Genomic DNA, 25,811 nt, shown 5'->3' with positions numbered 1-25,811 from the left:
TAAAAAACCGGGCACCACAAACTCTGGTTAACAAAAGGAAAATCCAGCCTCACAAACAGGTGCTCCACGGGGCCCCTTAAATCCCAGCAAAGCTGGAAACTGGCGCTGTGTACAGGCAATTATTTCTGCTTGTCATCTGCACTTGGAAACACACATGCCAGCCATACCAGCAGGCATAAGTCAGTCAGGGGAGTGGTGTGGGGAGAACATCCCCTATTATGCCCCAGATTGGCCTGTGGCAGGTCAGAGTCTGCACTCAGCTGGAATGACTATAAGAGGAGGATGAGGGTGCTGGACACGGATCCTGGGGTTCTTGCTGGCTCCCAGACTCTCCCTGCCTGCGCTATCTCATGTCTCCCTAAGTCCGGGCCTGGCCTCTGATCTCACAGAAAGGACATCTGGGGTTATTACAGTAAAGAGGCTCCACCCAAGTTCCCAGCCCCATGGCGCTGGGCGTTGTACATACACATCGGGAGAGAGAGACTGCCCTTGAGAGCTTGCAGTGCAGCTAGTCAGAGTGGTGGGAAAGGAGAGGCCCGGACCACACACCAGGAGCAGGAACGGAAGCCAGGTCTCCCGACTCCCAGCGCTCTAACCACTAGAGCACACTGCCTCTGCTTGACCACCCGCCTCCCCACCTCTTTACTGAGCCTCCCAGTTCACTTGGACCGCTGCTGCTAACCACAGCAGGTGGGAGAGGCGCGGGTCCCTCTGGCAGCAGAGGGGTGACGAGATGGTGCTCTGGGGCCAGGACAGGCGATCGCGCCTGCTGAGCTGGGTCGATTTTTTTTGTCCTTTGGCAATTTTTGCTCTTCTCGAGAAGGCACCTAAGAGCAAGCCGGTGTCGGCAGGCGGAAGGCACGGCTGCGGGAGCGTGGGAGCCAGGCCCCAGGAATGTGTCCGCCTCGGCACTGCCCCAGGGGCTTTCACAAGGCCAGGAACGCAGGTGAAGGGTGGGGGATTAACACAGTTCATCAGCTAGCACAAGCAAAGACGCTTTATTGCAGAGATGGACCCGATCCAGAGCTCACACCCACCAGTGTAAATCAGGAAGCACTTCCTGGAAGCCAGAGGGATGTCAAATGGGCAGAAGATCAGAATCAAGCCCATAATCAATAAGGCCCTGATCCTGCCATCAGGAGGATGCAGGGGGGCGGCATTTGGGTTTTTCATGGTCCGAGCGGTCAGTGCTAGTGGATCCAACAGCAGGATCAGGGCCTAACGGAGCCGAGCAGCAGCAATCCACAGCCCATCTGGGGGGGTCTGGAAACGCGGCGCCCTGGGTGAGAGACCAGGGCTGCTGGGCGGAAGTGGAGCCAACCCACCCCGCTGCTGAATGTGCTCGGCAGCCTATCAACCCTCTGGTTCAGCGGGATATGGAGAGGCGAGGGCAGCACAGCAGCGGCCAAAGGGTTAACTTTCCACTGCTGAGTGGGGGCAGAGAAAAACACGTGGCTTCCCCAGGAGGCTGAGCCTGGCCAACCCAGTCTCCCCGACCCATAGGGAGGCAAGGTGAATACTCGCAGGTATTAAGAGACAGTGAACTCCGCCCTCCTCCCCCCCAATCTGCTCTCAGACTCCAGCTCTGCCAAGCTCCCCTACGCGGTGACAGTGTCACTTACTGCCAGCAGCAGCTGCCCCACCGGTCTCCGGGGCTCGGACCCTTAGGGCAAATCAGACTCCGCCCAACCTTGGGACTGTAAAATCCCCGGAGCAGCTTCTATCCTCCCCATCAGCATGGCAGGGCATGGGAGGGCCAGGGTCTCGGCCCCACAGCAGGAATTGTAGAGGGAGAAAAAAAGGCCACAACATGCTCCTGCTGGAGATCTTCCAGTGCTTTACAAAACACTCAGGCTCACAGTGCCCTGGGCAGGCAGGGAAGTCAGATGATGCCCATGAGAGCTATACACCCTCATGCTTCAGGGCACCAGCTAACCTCTACCTAATCAGGGTCAGGAAGAAACTTCTTCTGGGAGCAGGTTATCTCCTAACTTCTGGTTAGGGGGTTTCTTGTACTGCCCTCTATTGCTGGCCACTGCTGGTAACAGGAGGTTGCGCTGGATGGGCGCCGGAGCTGGTTCAGTCTGGCGGTTCCTAGAGGCTAGCTCTTCCAGGAAAGCTGTGTCCATTTTGCTCAGCACCACATTCTCTTCAAGAGGGGAAGCGGCGTAGCAGTTAAAGCAGAGAGCTGCCCGTTCGGTCTCCTGGGGGCTTTCCCGGCTCTGACCTGCATGGTTCAGTATCAGGCCCTCTGGGTCCATCCGTCTGTACCGCAGCTGAGAGCGAGTGACACTTGTGTGAGCTCAGACCCAGGGAGCAGGGGCGTCTGAACCTCAGTGGTTAGCCCAAGCCGCAGCTGCTGCAGCAACATACACGCTGCTATTTTCACTGCACTAGCATGTGTCCATATTGTCACTGACCCTACAGAGCTAGATATAAACCCCTTCTAGGGGGGGCTTGGGTCTCCTCCTCTGGGAAAAGACCTTATCCATACAGGGTCACATCTGCCACATCTCTGCCACAGAGAGCTCACAGCTACCCCAGCCCCTCTGGGCAGGAGGCATGGGAAGGAGCAGTGCTGATGAGAGGACGGTGAGAGCACTTCCAGCAACTCCACTCCCAGCCTCCCCAGCAGGAGTTGTTATTGTAAGGGCTCTGGGTTGTCGTTATGTCTGAACGAGGCTCTTGTTTGCCAATGCCGGGTTGCTGCTTCTTGTTAGTAGGACAATAACGCTGCAGGCCTGAAGCGAGATGGGTGCTGTACAAGCACATAACGAGAGACAGCTCTTGCCCCAAAGGGCAGACGCTCTGGCTGGGAAGGGGCTCCTGGCGACTCCAGTCCCAACCTCTCCCAGCAGGGGGCGCTGTCAGGAGCGGGGCAGACGCTCTGGCAGGGAAGGGGCTCCCGGCGACTCCAGTCCTAGCAAGGTAACCAGTGAATCCAGTCTTCTAAGCAGGGGCCCGAAAGCTCTCGTGTTTCCAGGCCCAGGAAGGAAAGGCTGGAGAGGTGCAGAGAGCAGGTGCAGCCCATGGTGCTGCCCAGGCTCCAGGCCCTAGATCTGCCCCGTCTGCCAGCCGGGCAGCCCAGGGCACTCCGCACATGCCAGTGCTGTGAGGCAGCCAGCAGCGCCCAGCTCCCAGCCAGCCACGGGTGGCTGCAGGGGCCCAGCTGGACTCTGCAGGGCTGGGTGTCTCTGGACACCCCCACCTGGCTGGCATGGGTTGGTTCTTGGCACAGCTCTCCGCGAGCGACAAGAGTCCAGCCCAAGGGAGAGCTGAGCTCTCTGGCTCCTCCAGGGGAGGGAGCGGCCCCTTGCCCTGCCGGTGCTGAACATGGCCCCTCATCCAGCCCCAGGGCCTCGCAGGCAGGGGGCCAAGGGTAACCCCAAGCAGGCAGAGGCAGCGTGGGGGGCAGGGCCAGGCAGGGGAGAGGGCAGTGATGGCGGGGGGTGGGCAGTGCAGTGCTGGGAGGGAGGCCGTGCTTGGCGGGGGGGGTGGGGGGGGCCAGGGGGCAGTGCCAGGCAGCAGGGCTGGGGAAAAGGGTCATATCTTTCTCAACTCACCCACTTGCTGGCTCTCGTTCTCCCCCTTCCCAATGCTGACAACATGGCGCTAGGCCCATCTCCCCATCACCTCCCACAGCGGGTGGCAGGGGAGTCCTGGTACAGATCCCCCCCCCAAGCCAGGCACTGGAGGTGGCTGGGTCTTTTCCAGCTGCTCGCAAGTCTGGGACATGGCAGGGTTTTACTAACCCCTGCTGAGACACTCCTAGCCAGTTCCTGCTGTGATGCCCGCACCAGCCCCCTGACCACCCGCATGCCCCCTGCCTAGCCTGCCAGCCGCCCTGCCTCTCCTGGCAATGGGAACAGTGCTCTCTCTCCCACCAAGAGCCAGCCACACAAGCACCGCCAGCTCACTGCCGAACCCAGGGGTGCTGCCCGCTCTCTCCCCACCTGCCAGCCCCTGTGGGTGCTCTCGGGGCTCGGATGGGACTGGTACACGGCAGTATGCTGCAACAGCCCCTTTCACGCTGCCCACTCGTTCTGCTGAATTGCAGCGGGCCGTTAAAAGTAGGACATGTCCAGCTGCCCTGGTGGCTGGCGTTGCCCTCTCCACACACCAAGGCGGGTGTCTGATGTGGCGAGAGCGGTGGCCAGGCATGGGTACTTTTTACCTCCTCGTAGCAAGTCAAGGTCAGCCCCATCGCCCCTGCTGGGATCCCCCCTCGAGAGCGTCTCCTGGCCGGCAGCGTCCACACCCCTCTCGCTGTGGTGCTCTGGCACCTCCCTCCCCATGCAGAGGAGCCTCGGTGAGCAGGGCTGGCAGCAGAGGCTCCAGGCTCGGTGCCCACCACAGCCCAACCCGGAACGTGGCCTCGCGGGGGACAGCTCAGAGTCCTTCCCCACTCCCCCCGCCCCGTCTCCCCCGCTGGATCCCGGCGAGATGAGAGGCCCCCACAGCAGCAAGATTAAAAGGAACTGAATCACAGTGGCAAAGGGATTGCTGAGTAACCTACAATTACCCTAGGAACGGCGGGCCTCCTGGGAGCTGCCCTGCCTTTGCCCCTTTAACTGAGCCACCCAGGGGTTTGCTGGGGGGGGGAGGGCCAGGAGGACCCCTCCTGCTGGTGGACAAACCAGTCCTTATGTGGCTGCTAAGATCCCTGGTGCCCCCACAAGACCCAGACTCTCACGACCCTCCCTCCTGCACCAGTCACCCACATGGCCAGCTTTGCCAGTATCCCCAGCAGGGTGAGGTGCCTGTGGCCCCTGGGCTGGGGCCTGGCTCCCTGCCCCGGCCTCTCGCCAGTGTCAGGGCGGACACTGGCTGATGCAGCCCTGCTCTGGGGGATTTCTAGATAGGGGGTCAGCACGGCTGGGCTTTCCCCACCACGTGCCCCATAGCCCCGCTCAGAGCTCAGCCCTCGCTCTCTGCTGTCCCGGCTGCTCCCCCTGCAGGCAGAACCCAGCCAACTCGCTCCAGGGCTCGAGCCCAGCCAGTCGCCACCGGGCCCTAAGGAGAGTGGGGTGGAACAAAATGGATTATCCGGCAGCACCAATGCCCCCTTCATGTGCAAACCGGAGACACCGCATCAGGGAGCAGCGCACATGGCAAGCGTGGGATGTGCCCGCCGGCCTAAGTGTCCCTTCCCTGAGATCCATTTGCATGTTCCCCCTTTCCTCCCCAATAAACAAGGCAACCAAAAGTGCAATTAGCTCCAGGATGTTTTCAATCCCTCTAACAAAATAGCCAAAGCAGCAGCTGCCTGGATCTCAGGAGCAGGCCCACAACAAGCCAGCTATGAAGAAATCCCGACGATAGCAGCCAGCCCTTATGGCAAGAGCCCAGCTACCCTACAGCAACAAGCTGGCAACTCTAACATTAATACGCTAAAGCCCAACAAACTCGAAACTTCTCAGATCTCCCCCAGACGCCCCGCGTGACCTCATGGTGTCTCTCTGGCCCTCGGTTCGTTAACCCTTCCGTTCCCCCCGCCTTTGGGCCGTGTTGGGTATTCAGACTGGCAGCCCTTTGGGGCAAGAGCTGTCTCTTGTTATGTGCTTGTACAGCACCCATCTCGCTTCAGGCCTGCAGCGTTATTGTCCTACTAACAAGAAGCAGGAACCCGGCATTGGCAAACAAGAGCCTCGTTCAGACATAACGACAACCCAGAGCCCTTACAATAACAACCCAGCGACCCTACAGTAACAAAGCGGCTGGGGCACTCACAGCACAGAGGAAGCTGTTTCAGCAAGGGAACACGGCTAGGCTAGACCGGATCACAGCGCCCCCTACAGGACCAGCCATGGGAGAGTTCTGAACTCCCCAGGCACACGCTGCCGGATAGGTGAGCTCCCTGGCAGTGCCCAGTTGCTGTGCCATGCAGAGAAGTTCCACAGACGTGGAGCAGCAGGAATCCCGTGGCGCTGGACTCTGCCTCTGTGTGGCTAGGACATGCTGGCAGTGACTGTTAGAAACTGACAGGGCCGAGCACGAACGCAGAGTGGAGGGCAGAGAACCTCGCCTACCCCGGCTCGCCCTTTCCCCATGGCCCTCCACCCAGTCCCGGCATTCCCAGTGCCCACAAAGGCCAGCCCCAGCTCATGGCTGAGCTGAGATGGACAGAGCTGGAGGCATCTGCTGTCACACTCTGCCCTCCAGGCTGTCACGTAACCAAGGGGTCCTGCCTCCACCTGCTGGAATTAAACCCTTTCCATAGGGAACTAGCACAAGGCCAGTGCTCCCACAGACCCGGGGCCGCTCGGCAGCAGGCAGGGCCTACTAGATCTTCCTGGCACTGCCAGGTTCTGGGTGGGTGGCACGTGCCCTAGCTCTGCTGATGGCACCTCCCCAAATCACAGGGTCTGGGAGCCCCTGCGATGACCCAAGGTGGGTTACTGAGGGGAACAGCTCTGGCTGGACCCCTGCTCCCCATACAGTGTTCCCCTTATATTGAGAGCCCTGAGTGGATGCCCTCTTGGTACATGACAGCAGATAAACCCTAATAACCAAAGGGTACCCTGTGATACTTCCTTAACACCTGCCAATGACTACCTCAGGCCCACCAACAGGTACCCCAACACCCAGTATCAGGGCACCCCCTGGCCCACCAGCAGGGCCCTGGTAGCTCCTCACTTCCAGTCCCCCAGCCAGATATCCCAGAGGTCACCTGGTGGGACGGGAGAAGTAGGCAGAAGCTGGGCATGGCTCAGCTGGAATCACTGCTCTCAGGCTGTGTGCCCACAAGCGGACTGGCCCATAGAATCCACCCCCAGCCACCCACTTCCCAGGCTCGAACAGCACTCACTGGGCAGCAACACTGCAGGGAGCAGCTTTGGGCCTTTGAGCCCCAGTGGAGGGGAGCCGGACTGGGAGGCCCAGAGTCTGGAGTACTGAAAGAACCAAGCAGGCCTTAGAACTGGCACTGGCAAATCCAAGGCCCACTAGGGACCTCAGGCTAGGGACCACAGACACCTGGCCCTTCCCAGCAGCAGCAGGGATAGAACTTAGGCTCTCAGCGTTTGAGCAACAGAAGAATCTCCATTAGTCAACAGCAGTACAGGGCCTTTGACCCAGTTCTGATTTCATAGAACATCAGGGTTGGAAGGGACCTCAGGAGGTCATCTAGTCCAACCCCCTGCTCAATTTCATCCATGTTAGCCTCTTCATTACCATAGCTTCAGCCTCCAGTGAGCCGAGCTTTCCCCTCGATGAGAGCGAAGGATGGAGATACGGAGGACAACAGAGGGAGTCCATCCAGTGTGTGATCTCTGACTCAGCTTCCGTCTGGTCTGAATCCCAACTGGTCCCTAATTATCCTTCGTATGGCCCTGGCGTGGAAGGGGTTTGTTCTCAGCAGTCTGGATCTGATTCTAGAGACAAGTGGATGGGGTGAGCAGGTGATGTTCAGACCCTCTGCCCCTAGTCCCATGGCACAAACAACTCCAACCCAAGCCACGCAGATGGGATGAGGCGGCACGGATTGGTGGGGAGCCTGGGGGGAATGTCTGCCCGTCCTCTCCTCGGTGCCTTTGTACGCAACCATTGTTAATGGGCATTGGAGCTGGGGCCTCAGAACCAGACTCCCGGAGCTAAAAGAGTAACTCCATCAGCTGTGAGTCAGTAGCAGGCTCTTATGTCACTGGGGCTGGCCAGTCGGGGGAGACACAAACGCACATGTGCTAGGAAAGAAAGGAACCATGAGCAGAGGAACCCCCAGCCCGAGCCCTTGTGCAGCATCAAGCCTCTTCCAAGGAACCAGCTCCAGCCCACGGTTCAGGACACTGTTGCCAAGTAATTACCAGGAATTTGTGCCCTGGCTCCACCTCGCACAATTTCCCCATGATTGAGACATGAATCAAACCAACTCTCAGGGACATAAACAAACAAGAGGCTGGCGTGAAATCGCAGGTGATCCATGGGCCTCTCGGCCTTGACCCCATGAGCAGTGGCCGCTTGCCGTTTGGTTGGCCGTGCCCGGGTAGCACAGGCTCCTTCAGGCTGGGATTTGCCAGGATGCCACTGGCTCTCGTGGTTGGCCCTGGGCCTGATCCCCTGTTCGCCACATGGGTTGGGTGCGACTCCGCACCCGGAGCAGATGAGACGGCTGGTCAGATCCAGGGGCGAGGCCTGTGTCTATAACTAGAGATTGGCCCAGCGCAACCCTCCCTCCTCCGCCCCGCCCGCCCAGGATCTCAACACCCGGCAGCACCATTTGAGGCCTGGATCCGAACTCTAGGATGCCAGAGTCCACGGATCCCTCCCGGGGCTGTCGCTGGTTCCCCTCCCTTCCCCGCAGGGTGACTCACTAACCGATACCCGTTTATCAGCCAGCGGCTGCTTCCCAAGCGCTCTGCTTGTTCCATGTTTGTTGGTGACAGCAAACACCATTGCTAGGCAACAGGGGGGGAGGAGGTGGTCATGCAGGGGGAGGGAAGGGGGGGTCTCTGATCCCACCAGGAAGAAAGAGGCACCTGCGATTACCCAGTCCTTTGCTGCCGAGACCCCTGCCATTTCAGGGGAGGGCAGGTTAGTTTAGGGCCCCAGCAAACCCCTTGTATTTGCTCATCAGGGAAGTCTCCAGCTGCCCTTTGCCTTGCCACAGGTTTGTCCAGTGATGGGCCGGGGTGGGGGGAGGGGAGGAGGAAACGACGACACTCAAACAGCATTTTGCTCTGCTCTGCAGGTGGCTCAGGCTGGTGCCAAGAAGAAGAACTAGCTCTCACTTACACATCGCTTCTCCTCAGTGGATCTCAAAGGAAGGCACGATCATCACCCCCTTTTTACAGATGGGGAAACTGAGACACAGAGTGGCACCGTGACCTGCCTATGGTCATGTAAGAGAGCAAACGGGAGAGCTAGGTGCAGAACCTACAAAGCCAGCTTCCCAATCCCCAGCTCTGATCGCTAGACCACACTCCCTCCTGAGCTTTGCCTTTCCCTGGGCTCCCTCTATGTACACCCCTCCTCTCCAGACGAGGAACGCAGGCAGCGGATCTGGAGAAGGGAATCATGCGACAGTCGCCCTCTTGGCCCACTCACCGGGGACCTCCGCGCTAAAAGCACAAGCTGCTAAAGCTTGAGTCGCAGCTACCTAGCTGGGGGTGGGAAGAGCCTCACGGATGGACCATGAAGGGGACCTCGAGCGCACCCGGGGGGTCCAAACGCCCACGCAGGTTCCCTCCCACTCCCGGACTCAGATGATTCCACAGACCAAGCCACGTCCTTGCAAGAGCGATGCACCATGCCAGGGCCGGAGAGAAAACAAGAGAAATTGAACTGAAAAGCAACTGTCTGGTGGCGCAGGCCCCATGTCGCCCTGTCCTGGGCAGACTGGGAAGCACGTACACCCCGGCAGGGAGCTGCTGAGGTGCGTTTGCTGCTCTGCGTGGCGCTCAGCGAGGGGTCTATAATCCCCTCGGCAGCAGGAGAGCAGAACTTGCTTTCTCGCTGGTCCGAAGCGTTTCCATTTGTCTGGAGCTGATTTGCTGCCACCAGGCTTTGGAAGTGGGGCTCACAGCCCATGCTTGCTGGCACACGGCAGCCCAGCAAGGCCATTTTCTAATCACGGTTCAGTGGCTCCTGTGTGAAATGAATCTAGAGGCTGATCCCCCTCCCCAGACCCTCCGCAAGCCCCGGGAGGCCTTTCCCACAGGGCAGCATTGCACCCCATTTACAGGGCAACGCGGGTGACGCTGCCTTGCTGGGCCTGATCTTGGGCTCTCCACCGGGCTGTAGGTGTGAATCCAGCACCTTCCTGCAGAGGTGCGTTCGCTCCAGAAACGTCAAGGTGGGTGAGCCTACATTGGACCCACTTCTGGTGAGAGAGACGAGCTTTCAAGCTCCATGGAGCTTGGCTTCAGGTCTGGGAAAGGAACTCCGAGCATCCCAGAGAAATGCAAAGGGTGGGATGATCGCTTAGCAAAAGCAGTTCAGAAGAGCTCTCTGTGGCTCAGAAGCTGGTCTGTCTCCCCAACAGAAGCGGGTCCAATAAAAGAGATGACTTCCCCCACCTTGTCTGTCTAATCTTCGGGGACCCCCGTGGCTACAACAACACAGCAAACAAATCTAAACCGTTCAGTCAGTTGCACTCAGCTGTTCCCAGCTCTGGGGTGAACCCCTCCCTCTAACTCTGTCCCCTGCAGCGGGTGGGGCTGTCTCTCGTTTTGAGGAGCATCTCCACCTGCAGGGGAAAGACCAGTGCCACCATCTCAGTCGGGCCCCAAACCAGCCGGGTGGCCACTCCCCCTCTCGTTTTGTGTTGTACTGACACACTCGTCTTCGCAGCTGCACCACGCAGACACACGTGTTGTCACACACACACAGTGGGTCTTGTCTGCACTCCAAACGCTGCAGCAGTAGCGAGGCTGACAGGAGAATTTTCCCAGCGATCCAGCGCTGTTTACGCTGGGAGTTAGGTTTTTCACACACGCCCGCCCCCGAGAGACACAGTTATACCGACCTAATTCCCAGTGTAGACCAGACCTCAGCCCCACACACCTTATAACGCCAGGTATATCTACACTCAAAATAACTCCTCTCCAGTTAGCCCCGCTCCAGTGAGAGCACGCTGCGAAATAACGCTCCCGCAGCACCGAGCGGTTGCATTAGCGGCACAGAGGCGCCGAGTCCCCACTAAAGTCGAGCTGTAAGTCAAGTCAGCTAAATCGGTTTTGTCATAAATATAAAGGGAAGGGTAACCACCTTTCTGTATACAGTGCTATAAAATCCCTCCTGGCCAGAGGCAAAATCCTTTCACCTGTAAAGGGTTAAGAAGCTAAGGTAACCTCGCTGGCATCTGACCCAAAATGACCAATGAGGGGACAAGATACTTTCAAATCTGGATGGGGGTGGGGGAAAGGCTTTTGTCTGTCTGTGTGATACCTTTGCTGGAAACAGATCAAGGATGCAAGCCCTCCAACTCCTGTAAAGTTAGTAAGTAATCTAGCTAGAAAATGCATTAGGTTTTCTTTGTTTTGGCTTGTAAATTCGCTGTCTTGGAGGGAATGTGTATTCCTTTTTTTTTGTGTCTTTTTGTAACTTAAGGTTTTGCCTAGAGGGATTCTCTGTTTTTTGAATTTGACTGCCTGTGAGATTACCTTCCATTCTAATCTTACAGAGTGTTTCTTTTATCTTTGTTTTGTTCTTCTAATAAAGTTCTGTTTTTTAAGAATCTGATCGGGTTTTTTGGGTCTTAAAAATCCAAGGCTGGTTTGTGCTCATCTTCTTTATTCTCAAGCCTCCCCAGGAAAGGGGGTGTAAGGGTTTGGGGGGATATTTTGGGGAAATAGGGACTCCAAGTGGTCCTTTCCCTGTTCTTTGTCTAAATCACTTGGTGGTGGCAGCATACTGTTCAAGAACAAGGCAAAGTTTGTGCTTTGGGAAAGTTTTTAACCTAAGCTAGTAAAAATAAGCTTAGGGGGTCTTTCATGCAGGTCCCCACATCTGTACCCTAGAGTTCAGAGTGGGGAAGGAACCTTGACAGGTTTCTTTAGCTGACTTGACTTCAGCCACCGCGGGGACGTCTACACTGCCGTGAAATGCCCGCGACTGGCCCATGTCAGCTGACCCAGGCTCAGTGTAGATGTATCCTTTGACTGCAAAATAAGTGTATCCCCGTCCAAACCTGCACCGCAAGAATGGGTTTTAGGGACCTGATTGATCAAGCCCTGCAAGTCTGTCTGTAGCTCAGCCCTCAGCTACCCCTGGGAAGCAGCCACCCTGCTGGGGATCTCTCAGGAACAAAAACTCAGCGACCATGACACATCCTTCCTTGTAGCTGGCTGAGAAGTGTCACTCCTGTGCTAAGCAGCCTCTAATCCCTTCCTCAAACTGTGTTGCAAAACAAACACATGCACCCCACCTCCCTTGAATTAGCTGCAGTGAACTGTGGATGAGAAAAAGGAATCAAGCCAAGTGTTTCAGGATATTTTGAGAATGAACAGACAAAATGAGTTATATACTCATTGATGCCCTGTCCTATGTATGCCTCAACAACCAGCTACACACACACACCCCAATTATATTGTCCTGTAGAATACTTGGATGGTGGGCATGTTACAAAAGTGAACCGGCCAGGGGTGGAGTCTTGGGGGGGGAAGAGGTGGAGCAAGGCCTCAGGGAAAGAGGAGGTGCGGGGGCTTGGGGATAAGCGGTGGTATCATGGGGGAAATGGGTGGTGTGGGGAGGGGCAGGGCCACGGTTTGGGCCCCTGTGGCCCCCCACTTTCAGAGCGCTTCTGCCGCTCCTGCTCCACGGCCCACCTGTGCCACAACAACTGGTTTTCTACATATAAAAGCGAGGGCCAGCGTTAGAGGGTAGCAAGCAGGACAATTGCCCGGGGGCCCCACACCACAGGGCCCCCCCACAAAAGCTGTGTTGCTCAAGCTTCGGCTTCAGGCCCAGGTGGTGGGGCTCCAAGCCCTGGGCTTCACCCCCATGCAGTGGGGCTTTGGCTTTCTGCCTTGGGTCCCAGCAAGTCTAATGCTGGCCCTGCTTGACAGACCCCATGAAACCTACCCACAGCCCCCCAAGAGGCCCTGGGCCCCTGGTTGAGAATCACTGCTCTATAGAAGCATGACCTTGTCATGTGAAACCCATGTGAGTCTAGGAGTCATGCTAAGGCCATACAAGCAACATACAGTTCCCATCAGACACTTATGTTAGCCACACTAAGAGTGTAAGAGCCACATACATACCTTGTGTGTTGTCACACGAACCACACTAAGGTGATGTGAGTGACACAAATGCTGTCTGGTCTGCATGAAAGCCAGGCTGGCCACATGGGTTCTACCTATGAAAACTGGGGGATTCTCCCCAGCTAATCAGTGGGGGGTGTGGGACATTCTCTCTTTGTACTACCCATGACCCCCAGCATCATTGTGACCCATTAACAGAGCGCTTTCCCTCCCCGCCCCCCCATCCCCAGCTGCCCCTGTAATGTACCTATGTTGTTTTCCAGCTGGCTAATTTAAGCGATCACTGGCTCGCCCAGGACGGTGACATGCTAATTGCGAAGTATGATAAGAATTCTGGGCCCGGGAGCATGCACGCTGCATTCCGGCGCACTGCGAGATGGGCATGCTCCAAGGCAAAGGGTGTGGAGGCAGTTTGCCTGTTGCAGCTGCTTCAGCTCCAGGAAGGCCAAGGGGCCCAGCTCAGAGTGAACCTGGCCCCCACGAGAGAGGAGCCCAGGGGACAGCGTTTGGCTCTGGAAGGGAATGTTCTCAACATCTGGAGGGGGTTCCTACTCAGGGGTGGGGCCGTTGCTGTTCCTTTGCTAACAAACACCAGAGTCTACACAAAACACTCGTGCAATGAGTGTCACAGCCTCAGCTCAGACTCTCAGGACAAAGCGTTGGGGGGCGGGAGGGAGATCTGGCCTAAGGTTCCAGTCACCCTGGGCACCAGGACAGACAGACCTTCCCATGGCAGCGCCTGCAGGCAAAGGAGTTCCCAGCGGTGGGGCTGGCTTCCCGTGGGAGGTAAAGGTGCTCAGCTGGGCAGCTAGGAAGCCCCGCAGAGCACCAGGCTGCCCTGGCCTGAACCACTGAGCCGGCAGCAGTGGGCCCCGCAGAGGAACTCTCTGCACCCCTACGCTTGCTTCCCAACCGCTGCAGGAGAGCTGGTGGCTGCTGCTGCACCTTCCTGGCACCGAATCACCATACCGCATGGCACCGCTAGCATGCAGGGGATGGGCATCTCCTGAACAGCCGGGGCTGTGGGTCAGCACTGAGGGGCAGGGGCAGGGCTGGCGCGGTGGGGTCCCCAGACCGGAGTAGCAGGGGGGATATGGGTCAGCACTGAGGGGCAGGGGCAGGGCTGGCGCGGTGGGGTCCCCAGACCGGAGTAGCAGGGGGGATATGGGTCAGCAGGGAGGGGCAGGGGCAGGGCTGGTGCGGTGGGGTCCCCAGACCGGAGTAGCAGGGGGGATATGGGTCAGCACTGAGGCCCCTAGACCTTGCCAAGAGGTCTACCCACCCCCCTGCCCGCAGACCAGCTGGAGTTCAGAGTCCCCTCGGCATGGCAGGGCAGGCTTTGTTGCTCGCTGCAGATTAGAGCCATGTTCCCGCTGCAGACTGGGAGGTGTGTGTTGGGGGGGGGGCGGGGGGGCAGCGCTCCAGCCAGAGGCCTGACCTTCGAAGCTGCTCTTTCAAAAGACGAAAAGGGCAAAGGGTCAGAGTGCTCCAGCAAAGAGCGAGGCTGGGGAAGGAGAAGCCAGGCTAGGAAAGACCCAAGTCACTGAGCTGCTCTCCAGATGCTACAGCCAGGCCAGGCCTGGGCATCTGCTCAGCTTTGTTTCCCAGAATCTTTTCCTAGCCCAGAGGGGACTGAGCTGCGGACTCACAGACCCTGCCCTGGCCTGCAGGATACCTGTCATTCCAGCCCTGCCATCCTCACCCACACAGTCCCGCCCCGCAGCCTCCTGGCTCTCGCAGCCCTGCCAGCGCCCCTCGATCCCGGCCCCTGCCGCTCACAGCTCTGCTGGCGCCCCTCGGTCCCACCCTGCAGCCCCCCTTCCACTCCACCCCATTCGCTGTCCTCCTCTCCCCTCCCAGCAGCATTCGCACTTGTGTGCTAGCACAAAAATCTGCACCATGTCCTGGCTGCTGCATAAGGGTCAGTGACGCTGGGCTCCTTTTCTGTGGGCCACTATCCAGCTGCCATTGTCCTCCCCTTTTCCAAAGAGCCCTGTCAGCATTGCTCAGATTCCTCACCAAGGATCAGCTCACAAGGCCCATCTCCAGGCTTTGATGTTGCAACCCGATCCAGTTAATAGCATCCCTGTTTACATCTCGCTGGGCCCAGACGGTGTAATTACCCTATTAGCCAGCCCTCCCTGAACCAAGCACTCTCTGCCCTTACACAGCCACCCCTGGACACATACCAGCACCAGCAGTGCACAGATCCACCCTGTCTGCAATCACTGCAAGCTCCTCTTGCTTCGATTCACTAGACTCCATCTAGCCTGCCCCGGAGCCTTCCGCCTGTAGTCTTTCCTCCAATACTGTGGTTTGCAGGAGGGAGATGATACTCCCAAAGTCCCTCCCACCACCAGATTCCTGGTCCCTCTTCCATCTTTCTTTTAACATGGCTGTGTAACATACCGGCACCATGTGCATTACATTCCAGTTTAGTGTCTGGGCTACTGGAAGATAACAGCTTACTACTGCAGCTGGTTAATGGAGTTACTCCTGTAGCTCAAACAGGAGAGGTCTGTGGTAATGATCCCAGGGTTGAGGCCCAGCTGCTGACCCAGGTGGGGATTGGTCACACGTGCACCACGGTTTATATCTAGAACACACTGACCACCAACGGGGCCCTGGGCAGCTGCTCTGAAGGAGAGCAGACCCTGCCTTGGTTAAGGGCCAGACTGTTACTAGAGATGAATAGTATCTTAGCACACAGATAGCCCTACTGACATCAATGGACTAAGGTGTATCACAGTCCAACCCTAGGATGGGGGTTTCAGAAGCACCTTAAGGAGTCAGATGCCCAGCTCCCACTGGCATTCAATGGGATCTGGGTGCCCAACTCCCTTAGGCACCATTGAAAATGCCACCCAAAGGCTCCCATTTCTGAATGGGTTTTAGGCCCATGTTGCAGCAGTTTGGAACCTGGAATCGGAGTTGTTTGGGTTTGAGATGTTGGCTTGGACCCATCTCTGGTTTCAGGCCTAGCATGAGCAGGGCAGAAGCAGAGTCCCAGGCCTGAGTCTCTTGAGTCAAGACAGGGTAAAGCTTAGGGTAATGGGGGGAAGGCAACGCATGGGGCAGGGGGGGATATTCCACCCAACAGGAAAAGAAAGAGCAGCTGAATTGTCTTCCTTGGGACCCACCCCTAGTTGGCCCAGCCTCCCAGCCAGGGTCAGACAGAGACCATGCCAATTAAAATCAGACCTGAAATGGCTTAAAACAAAATCAAATCCCATCATGAATCAAATAGCAAGGCCAGAACTGGGACACAGCGCTCCTTAGTGTTTGCTCTTCTGCTGTTAATGTGACTTTGGCACCTCTTCTAGTCAAAGAGGGGGAGCGGAGAATTTTGCACATCGGTAAATCTGGCTAAGCCCCCCTACCACCAGCCGCGGGCTTCCACATTCCGCAGGAGTTTTACAGCTCTGTGTGTTGCACTCTATGTGGCATTCCCACAGTGCCTTCTAGCAGAGGATCATTAGCACTTCAACGCTATGGCAATGGGCTCAAAAAGGCTGCTAAAATTAAGCAACAGAGCAGATGCACTTGTTTCATTTAAACTAGTTTAGTTAATCCAGTGCAACGTTTGGGTGTAAACTCTTACTGGTTTAAAACCGCTTTTCCGCAATAAATCTCCTAGTGCAAGCTAATGTGATAAGAGAATCCACCTACAAAGCTGCACCAATTATAAAAATCTCACCTTTAGCTCAGCTGGTACAACTTTGCACCTGCACCAGTCTACAATGGAACTGCAAAGGACTATACAAATGCTAATGAAATAAGCCTCAACCCAAGCCGTGAAATGGTATCACCTTAGGACAGATGGGGACTTTCTGATTAGCCAAAAAATGCCATTTGAGGGGCAACCCGAAACTATTTCTCACCCCTCTCTGATGCTCTGGATTTGCCAGCAAACCAAAAAAATCAGCTATTTGCACAGCTCTGCTGCAGAACAGAAACTGTCCGTGACTTAGTTTCTCTCCCCTGGAAAGCTGTGAGGACACTGCTGGGATCTGAACCCTGTGACTGGGTGGCATCCACTCCCAAGGCCCTAATCTCACTTTCCTTTCTCCCGTCACTCTGTTAAACCTTCTGAAGGACAGAGCCCAGGAATAACCAGCCAGCAGCACAAAGGAAGGATGCTCTCAACGGACAATGGCAGAGAAGTGAATTTATTGGGGGGCAGACTAGGGCCCGTAATCCTAGTGCTCTGGACACGAGCGTGTTTGGGGCTGATCATTTCAAACACTAACAGACACGTTCTCTTCCTCTCCAGCCTGGCCTTCGCCCCTGGGGGGCATGAGACAGCAGTGGGGTTGAGCCCTCGCCCCCTGGGAATAGAGGCTGCCAGGACAGTCACAGCAAACCCATTTACCACAAGGGTCATTTCTTTAGTGCAACAGCACCCCCTGCTGGTGAAATCCAGGGACTGGCTGGCATTCAGGGCACTCCCCTTGGTGAGGCTGGGTCAGGAGAAGCTTGCAAAGAGGCTGAGTTTTGCAAGGCCCCAAGGCCACAGAGGGCAGAGTTATCTAGCAGCTAGAGCAGGACACCTGGTTCTACTCTGGCTCAGACATTGAGACAGGGCCAGAGGAAGTCACTTGCTCAAGATACAGGTTTCCCCATCTGTGTAAGGGGAATCCTGCCAGTGCAGGCTGTTAACCCATTAATGACTGTCAAAGAAAAGTTCCTATTATTATTGCCTGGTCAATGTGGGAGTGTTTCCTACAGCGTGTGCCCCAGCAGTTAGGGCCTGGGCCATGCCCACAAGTCCCCTGCTAGGTCCCATCACTGCGTGTGTAGGTCTGGCTTGGCCACCTGGCTGGAAGGTTCCTGCCTCCGAGAGGAGGGCAGGGTTTCAGTGGGAACAGATGGGCAAAGGCTAGTTTTGGATCATGCTCAGAGATCTCAGAAAGGGCCAAGCTCAGGTTTGCTGATAAATCAATTCTGCGGTAGGTCGGGCCAGAGCCTTGGAAACTTACAGCCCCCATGGTACTCCTTAGAGAGAGGGACACAATCAGCTGCATGCAGCGGAGCTAGAGTGAAAAACAGGTTCTGACTTTAGCAAGAGCCTCTGACAAACACTACAGGGCAGATTCTCAGGTGCATCAGGACAGGACCAGCAGGAAGCTGGTTACAGCTCCTGGATTCTCTGCCTCAGAGCAGGTTAAAGCAGCCAGGGGTCCCTGTTTTAACTGGTCTCAGTTGGTTATGGTCCCTTAGTGACCATTTGCCAGCTGGACATTGCCAGAGCATGCTGTGCTCCAACCATGCCCCCTCTCCACCCTGGCGTGCCCCCTACACCAGGGGAGGTGCTGGTTCCAGAGAAATGCCAAGCAAGGGGCTTGCAAGTAGTTTCCGCTTTCTTGGCATCACTCTGGTCCTGTGTCATTACCCCTTGGGTGAGGCTGGTGCTTTACAGAGCTATAAGAGACGTGAGGCTCGCCCCAAGGAGCTGATCACATAAAGCCCCAATCCTGCAACCAGACCTAATAGCCCAGGCCCCTGCAACCCTCGATTGCTGGATCAGGGCCACAGCCTGAGGTGACCCAAGGATACATGGGGAAGACTATGCTGGAAAGGGCCCACGTCTATTCGCTCCCAAAGACACCAGAGAAGGAGCATTTTCTCTAGTAAACAGGCTTCCAACCCAGCAATGCTTCTCTTCCCAGACGGACGATGATTCAGGTGGGGTCTGCGTGGGTGGGTGCTTGGCCGGCTGGCTAGGCGTGGCACAGCTGGTGCTAGGAAAGGAACAAGACACCGTTATTTCCCTAGCAATTTACTCAGGCCAAAACGAGGAATTGCCTCAGGCTGGTTTATCCTGAAGTATAACCGCACAGGTGACACCCATTGGGCAAGGGGAGTCACTGCCAGGGCTACAGCCGGGGTTTCTGGCCACTTCCTGCCTAGGCTAATGTCAAGAGTTTCTTTAGGGTTACCATATTTGAACTTTCAAAAAAGAGGACACTCCACCAGGGGGGTGGGGGGTGGATTTGCTCCTGCCCTCCCATCCCTGGCCCTGCCCCAACTCCACCCCTTCCCCATCCCAACTCCTTCCCCAAAGTCTCCGCCCCAACCCTGCCCCATTGGGCCCTTCCCCAAATCCCCACCCTGGTCCCGCCTCCTCCCCCTGAGCGCGTCGAGTTCCCCCTCCCCTCCCAGCCCCGCAAGACAGCTATTTTGTGGCACAAGCGCTGGGAGCTAGGGGGAAAAAGTGGGCACTCTTGAGTGATCATCATTCACTCTCTTTCTTGAATGATCAACTCTTCTTTGGGGAAAAATAATAATGGCAAAATCCTGGACGTTTTTAGATATTTAAAAATTCCTCCCGGACACTGATTTAAGAACCAAAAAGCCAGACAGGTCCTGGAAAATACAGACGTATGGTAACCCTAATCAACTTGTATTTTCATAGTTGTGGCAAATTATGTGGGGGTCATACCATGGCAGGGTGGGGGGAACGACGACAGAATTCAGACTTATTGACAATAGACATTGATATTCAAAGAGTTACAACTTTGTAACCATTATACACGAATTGCAGGCAGTGGCGTTGTAGCCATGTTGGTCCCACACTATCAGAGCGGTCAGGAGAACCTGACCAAGAGCTCTGTGTAAGCTCGTCTCTCTCACCAACAGAGCGTGGTAAGTAAGAACGGTAAGGGATTACCTCACCCACCTTGTCTCTCTAAAAAACACAAATTGTCAGCAGCACAGGTCAAAATATACAAAGTAAATATCCTGAAATCAAGTCCTAATAAATTCTCAAGCATCAGTTTTCTTACTTTGCCTTTCTGTAAATTTCGATGATCGATGGAAATATTCTCATTGTTTGTGTGCATGGTGAAATCAACATTTACCAACACAAATCTAATCCTGCCAAGCCAAGGTACAGAGCAGGCTATGGGAACAGTCATGTCTCTGACTGTCTGCATGTATAGGAGGGAGTGCATTTCTCACTGTGTATTTGTGCATCTGTTTGTGCTTAGATCTGTGTGCTCTGATGGCTGTGTTTGTGCGAGTTTGCCCCTGAGAGTGTGTGCATCTCTCCTTGTGAATGGGATAAATGCCATCCCATTCCCACTGCACTAAACCTGGGCCAGACCCTGCTTCTCACCACATGGAGGCACTGGTGAGCACATCGTGGAAACCCCACGCCTTAGTGCCAATGGGCTTGTCCCCAGAGGGTTTTGTACTTCAGTGTGATTTTAGCACAGATGGAAGGTGCCAGACAGCCAGCCCTAGAGAGCAGAGGCCTCAACTTCCACTGTTGCCCCTGCTCTGTGGGTATGCTCCCCCACCCCGAGGCATGATGGGAGATCAAGCTCTATGGCCCAATCACTCCTTGATCTCTTCCTGGCGCTGCCAGCAAAGGGGCCAGTTAACGCACGTGGGGTTGAGGGCTCTGTCCGGTAGCCACTAGACTCCAACAACTTTCGGTCACGACCGGGGCTGGATCTGAACCTGTGGCCTAGCAGCCACAGGCTCCACTTCCATTTCCAGGCCACGCAGAGGGCTTTGCAAAGGGATGCGCACATGCCCGGGGCCTAGGGCTTCCTCTAGTTTCTGGTGTGGCGTCCAACCTGGCTTGACATGACCCAAGAGATGGCTCCTCAGTCACTGCTCTGCTCTCAGGCCATTATCCCTTACACCCTACCTGCCAAAGCCAGACCCCAGGCACCCCTCCCTAAGTCTTTGGGACTTAGACCTTTGGGACATGCGGTGTGCCAGCCACAGCCCCCTCCCTAAGTCTAAGCCCAGTGCCCACAGCCAGAGGCAGATTCCGGGAAGAGAGGGAGCTCCTGGTGACAGGGAGCGATACCATCAGGCTCAGCAGCTCCATTGGGAAACCCCCTCGTCCCCGCTGTGCCGGTGCCAGGCTCCTCGTGCCAATGCGTTTCGTCCAAGCTGCTTGCCAGAGGGAGGGTCTGCTCACCATCACCAGCCACACCACCGGGTCTGCCCCCCTTGCCAGGCCCACAGGGAAAGCGATGCTGGGTCGCCTCTCACTATTTGAGGACTGACCCAGCAGAAGAGACAGAGCAAACTATTGTTCTCCTGCTGAGGAGAGAGACACTTTACCTCCCCCTAGGTAAAATCCAAAGACAGGATTCAAGCCTCATGAGCTCTAACAGACCTTGACAAGCATGCAATAAATGAGCATTCATGAACGTCCCACCTGAGATCAGGGCCCCGTTGTGGTCTGCGTTACACAAACAGTGAGAGAAAGTCGCTGTCCCCTGGAGATCACAGGCTGTAGAAGGGAAACATGCACAGACTGGAGAAGTAACTTGCCTGAGGAGAGCAAGGAACTTCCCAGAGCAGAGCAAGGAATAAACTCCAGGTCTCCTCCTGCCAACGTGTGCTCGATCCACTAGGCCAAACTGCCTCTAAACCATGCTGGATTCAGATCCAGTCTGGCAGAGTAGCCCAGGGGATCTCACTCTCCCCAGCCCGGAACACACCTTGCCACTGTGCAGCTGAAACTGGCAGCTTTAAGTTGTTGGACACTGTAACAGGTCACAGACTCACCGCCGCAGCGCCTCCTGCTGGTCATCTGGGAATTAGCTCAATTCCAGCACTTGGAGCGCCACCTGCTGGCCAGTGTCTCTCATGCCTCAGGCCCCGTGCCCCTCCCAGACCCCAGTGCCCTTTACCTCAGGGCTCTGCCCACAGCAGTACCCCCCACACTCTGGGACTTCCCTCCCCAGGGGAACCCCCAACCTTCTAAGCCCACCTTGCCTCAGTGGCTACTGCCAGTCATCATCTAGCCCCCTTTCTCTGGGGCAGGTGCAGTCTGTAATGGCCACTCATTATCAGCAAGGGGGTTGGAAGTGCCGCCTTTCTTGGCCCAGCTGCCTCCCTGCAGCCCCAGTACCTCCTTTGGCCTTCAGCAAGGCCTCAGCCTGGGGACTCACCAGGCCAGAGCCCCCGGCCCGGCCCGGCCCGGCCCGGCTCTGCTCTGCTCTGCTCTGCGTACCCTGTGCTCCCAGACAGCTAGGTCCTTCCCACTCCAGCCCTGGAGTGAGACTCTATCACCTGGCTCACAGCCCTTTTATCAGGGCCAGCCGTGGCCTGATTGAGCTAGCCACACCTGGGGCCAGCTAGCCAGCCAGCCTCCCTCAGCCACTCTGAATCTCTTTTCTAATTGGGTCCCCACCACAGCCCTCTCCAAGGGCTGCTTTTAACCCCTGCTCTCCTGGAGTGGGGAGCCGCCCCACTACAGACACCAAGTAATTCTATTTTAAAAGTTACTAAAAATATTTAGAGGAACAAGGAATGGTAGGCTGGCTTTAACCAGCTCTCGCTCACTGCCAGCTCGGGGGTGTGGCTTTCCCTGTTCAGTCACAGGAGTTACCCGAGGGCCACCATGACCAAACAAATGTCACATTTATTAACTGGGGCTATTTTCGTACGAAAGAGAGCAGGGGAGCCAATCAAACACAAGTCGACAGAATACAGGCTCTGGAGTGGCGACTTCCGTTACAATCTCAGCTGTCTCTCTGGGGAGAGCTTAATGGTGATTGCCGTGAGCAGGTAACGGCCCCTGGGGGCGCATCTCTCGTGGTAAGAGAACGCCCAAGTCTGTTGTTGTGAATCCATTCTTTCGTGTGTCGTCAGCCAACTAAGAATGTTCACTGACGGGCAAACGAATTTTGTTTTGGGGCCGGTGGACCTGCTGGTGATTAATAACTAACCAGCCCGATTAGAATTGGGAACGTAAGCAGTCTTAACGGCATCCTGTGACATTGAAGCAAATGTTTAAATCAGTTGCTTAGAAGAAGCCATCGAAGGGGCTGTGTTTGAAAACAGGCCAATTATAAATCTTAAATCCACCTGCATTCTACTAGGTCTCTTTCCCAGCGTTTTAGCCCATCTCCTCTCCAGGAATAACTAGTATGACAGCATTACAATAGTCCAACAAAATCGTTACAAGAGTTTGAAGACCCTTTGCAGCATCTCAGTTAACTCCCTCTCACCAACCCACGCCAAAGTCTTAGGGAGGTTTCCCTTGAGATGGTTTCTCTGCCTTAGCCACAAGCCCATCATTCCTCCCCTCTGTCCTGCCACAATGAGCTGCTGCTAAAGTCAGCTAGCAAAACTAACCCCCCCCCCCCCCCAACCCTCGTAGGGTTGAGATCTCAAGTAGGGCTGGGCAGAGCTAGCTGCACTGAAGGAAGGGATCCATCCCCAATCTAGTTTCCCAGCACAAATAACTTTCTTGGGTCCTGGTCACATGTGGTGTCTGACATTTGGGCCTTGGCAGAGTTTTATTAGTGTATTATTAGGATAGTGGTTTTACATGGCATGGTTGTTTAACACAGTGCAGCCAGAGGGTCCAGAAATGGGCACACAGGGGCATGCAGAGCAGTGACTCACCAGCCAGCACAACCCCCCCACAGCTGGGCATGGCATTACAGGATGTCCTCTGCTGACATCCCCGCACGACAGCTGCTCCAGCCCTGCACTGATCCGCTGCTTCTCCTCATCAGCCCTCCGGCCAGCTCACTTATAGCCCCCCCCCCATTCCAGGGGGAGACAGAGTTCCACCACCCAGCAATCCAATAACCTCATGCCAGATCTTCGGCCCAATTCTGGGCTCAGTTCCTTACACCCCTTGAATGTGGGGGGCAGGGTGTCACACAACCTTTCTCCAGGGCCAGTTCTAGGCCAGGGACCTTGTAGCAAGCCACTGCAGTCCACTCCCTCAGGCTCCTGGCTGCCTCCCTGGACCACTTCCAACCTCAGCCTGTCTCTAGGCCCTTTTCCCCAGCTCCTACCTGGGCAACCTCCTCCACAGACCCTTCACTCCTTGCCAGGCTCTGCAGAGCCCCTTCCTGCTCTTGGACCAGGCGCTGCCTGTCAGGGATTTCTCCCTGGAGGGCCAGCTCCTGTCTGCCTCTCCCCAGATTGTCAGTGTGTCCACCTCTGTCCACTTGCCATTCACCATCACTCCCATCAGCAGGGGATCCTCGGACCAACTCTCCTCCTACTTCCCCCCAGTCCCCTGGAATCCTTCCTTTATTAGCCACCAGCTCCCTTCAGCTGGGCCTGGCCCACCCTCCAGATGCAGGCAGGTGCACTGAGTGCTCTCCCGCTCCAGTTAACTCTTTCTCTGCCAGTGCGGAGTGCACACCCCATCACCTGGCCCCCAGGGACATTTCCTCCCTCTGCTTCTGTGAGGGCAGAGTCACAGCTGGAGGGGGCAAAAGCAGTGTCTTCACCCCGCCCTGAGATGCCGGCAGGGCAGAGCCAGTGGACTGAGGTGGGGAAGGGTTCGGGAGAGATGGCAGAGATCAGGGCAGTTCCCAAAGGGGACAAAAACAACGAGGAGTCCAGTGGCACCCTAAAGACTAACAAATGTATTTGGGCATAAGCTTTCGTGGTTAAAAAACCCACGTCCCAAAGGGGACGTTTAACTGCTGCTTGTCACTGGCCTTTGTAACCTGGACACCGCAACGGACCCTGGCTACTCCCAGATGCCCAAAGCAGCAGCAGTCTTAAAAGCCCAGATCCTCAAAGGTATCTAGGTACCTAACTCCCATTGAAATCATGCACCTTTGAGGATCTGGGCCCAAGAATTTGTTTTCCAGCTGCGCTTGGGTAGAAAGCATCACTCCTTGCATTCAGCCATGGACCTCATCTACTCCCCCCAGTCACGATGGTGTTGAACTCAGTATGTTTCTAAAATGCTTTGGGAGGGAAAGAGCAAATTATTTTATCAGTCAGAACACCGGCTGCCTGCCATGTTCCTATTGGCCAGACGCGCCTGGCAGCAGTAAAATGAACACACATTGTTGCAACTGATGTTCTACTTAGTGCCTGCATGTCATTGACTAGCCTGGAGACAAAGCTGTGCAGGGCAGCTGCTAATGCAAAGTGGGAGCTTCTAACCTGCTTTGACCGGCCTTGAGATTGCACTTGCTGGAGTTTCTATTCTACAAAAATTAAAAGCCAGATCCTCATCTGATGCAAATCAGTGTCGCTCCATTTAAGTCAGTGGGCCAGATCCCCAGCTGCTCTAAACTGGCACAGCTCCGCTGAAGTCAACGGGGAGTTTCACCAGCTGAGGATCTAAGTATTTTGTTAAGGAGAAGACAGGCTGGTGCTTTGCAATTCTTCAGCCTCCAAAGCACTACTGCCAGCCTCGTGAGTCCAGGTCCCCCCAAAACCACAAGATTGGCTTAAAAATTATGATTTTTTTAAAATAAATGCGGCATTCTTTATCTTTGCCTTCTGCTTCCGGAGCTTTTAAGGTGCATTGGGGTCACATTTCCAAGTTTTCCTCTGCAACCAGGCAGGCTGGAAGCTTACTAGAAACAAAGGAAAGCTGAGATTCTCCTGGCTCCGGGAGCTGGGGCTTTCAGAAAAACACCACGTATTGCAAGACTCTCAAGAGCTGGCAGTACTGTAAAGGGAATTTCTCTCACCCTCTTGGGCCAGGTGACTTAGACTGGAAATCTCATAAACACAGACTATGCCAGAAAATCTCCAGTGCTGGCTGCCTCCAGAGGGCTGTCCATAATCCAACCAGGGGCGGGGGGGCGGCACTGGTTGCTTAGTCCTGTCTTGACACAGAGACCTTGGTACAAGCAAACAACCCCCTCTGCCTTCCCTAGGAGCCACCACATTCAGCAAATCCCCCGCGCACACACACACACACACACAATCCCTCTCCCCAAGCGAATACCAGACCCACGGGGTGAGCCGCCCTCTTTGCCCTGGAAGCAGCAAAGTGCAACTCATGGGGCAGGTGCAGGGAGTGGAAAGCAAACTCGAGCATAAAGCCCCCTCTCCCCCCTCGCTGAGAAGCCACTGCCCCCAGGCCCTGGTCACTCAAGCCCCCATCCCGCATGCTGATCTCAGCAGTCAGCGGAGACAAGTGGCAGTTTTGGGGGCCCAGCAAAGTGGTTCAGTCACAGCTGGGGGCGGGAGGGGGGACTGTTGTTACATTGTCGGGAGCCAGTTTGTAACCCCCCTCAGCATCACAGCCGGCTCGGGGAGGGCAGAGCCTCTGAGCCTGACCCTCCTTGGACTCAGGGGTCAAGGCAGCGCCTGGGGTCAGGGCAAGGAGAAACAGGCCCGCCAGTGCTCTCAGGGAATGCAACAAGT

At 55.9% G+C, this 25,811-nt stretch overlaps 1 long non-coding RNA gene across 2 annotated transcripts in view; it reads right to left on the bottom strand.

Annotated features, from left to right (window-relative positions):
* The window catches only part of LOC311532845, a 47,997-nt gene that overhangs the window by 3,461 nt on the left and 18,725 nt on the right, over positions 1-25,811 (bottom strand). Inside the window, exon 3 of one of the 2 annotated variants that reach the window (XR_014714458.1) lies at positions 16,886-18,439. The exons of the other annotated variant lie outside the window; for it this stretch is intronic. This is a non-coding gene — a long non-coding RNA (uncharacterized lncRNA). Of the gene's footprint in view, positions 1-16,885; positions 18,440-25,811 lie in introns of those variants that run through there. 2 annotated transcript variants of the gene reach the window in all.

The sequence above is a fragment of the Lepidochelys olivacea genome, assembly GCF_965140295.1.
Source record: "Lepidochelys olivacea isolate rLepOli2 genome assembly, chromosome: 18".
In the NCBI taxonomy this organism is placed as follows: domain Eukaryota; kingdom Metazoa; phylum Chordata; order Testudines; family Cheloniidae; genus Lepidochelys; species Lepidochelys olivacea.
This window is presented reverse-complemented; position numbering and strand designations above follow the sequence as displayed.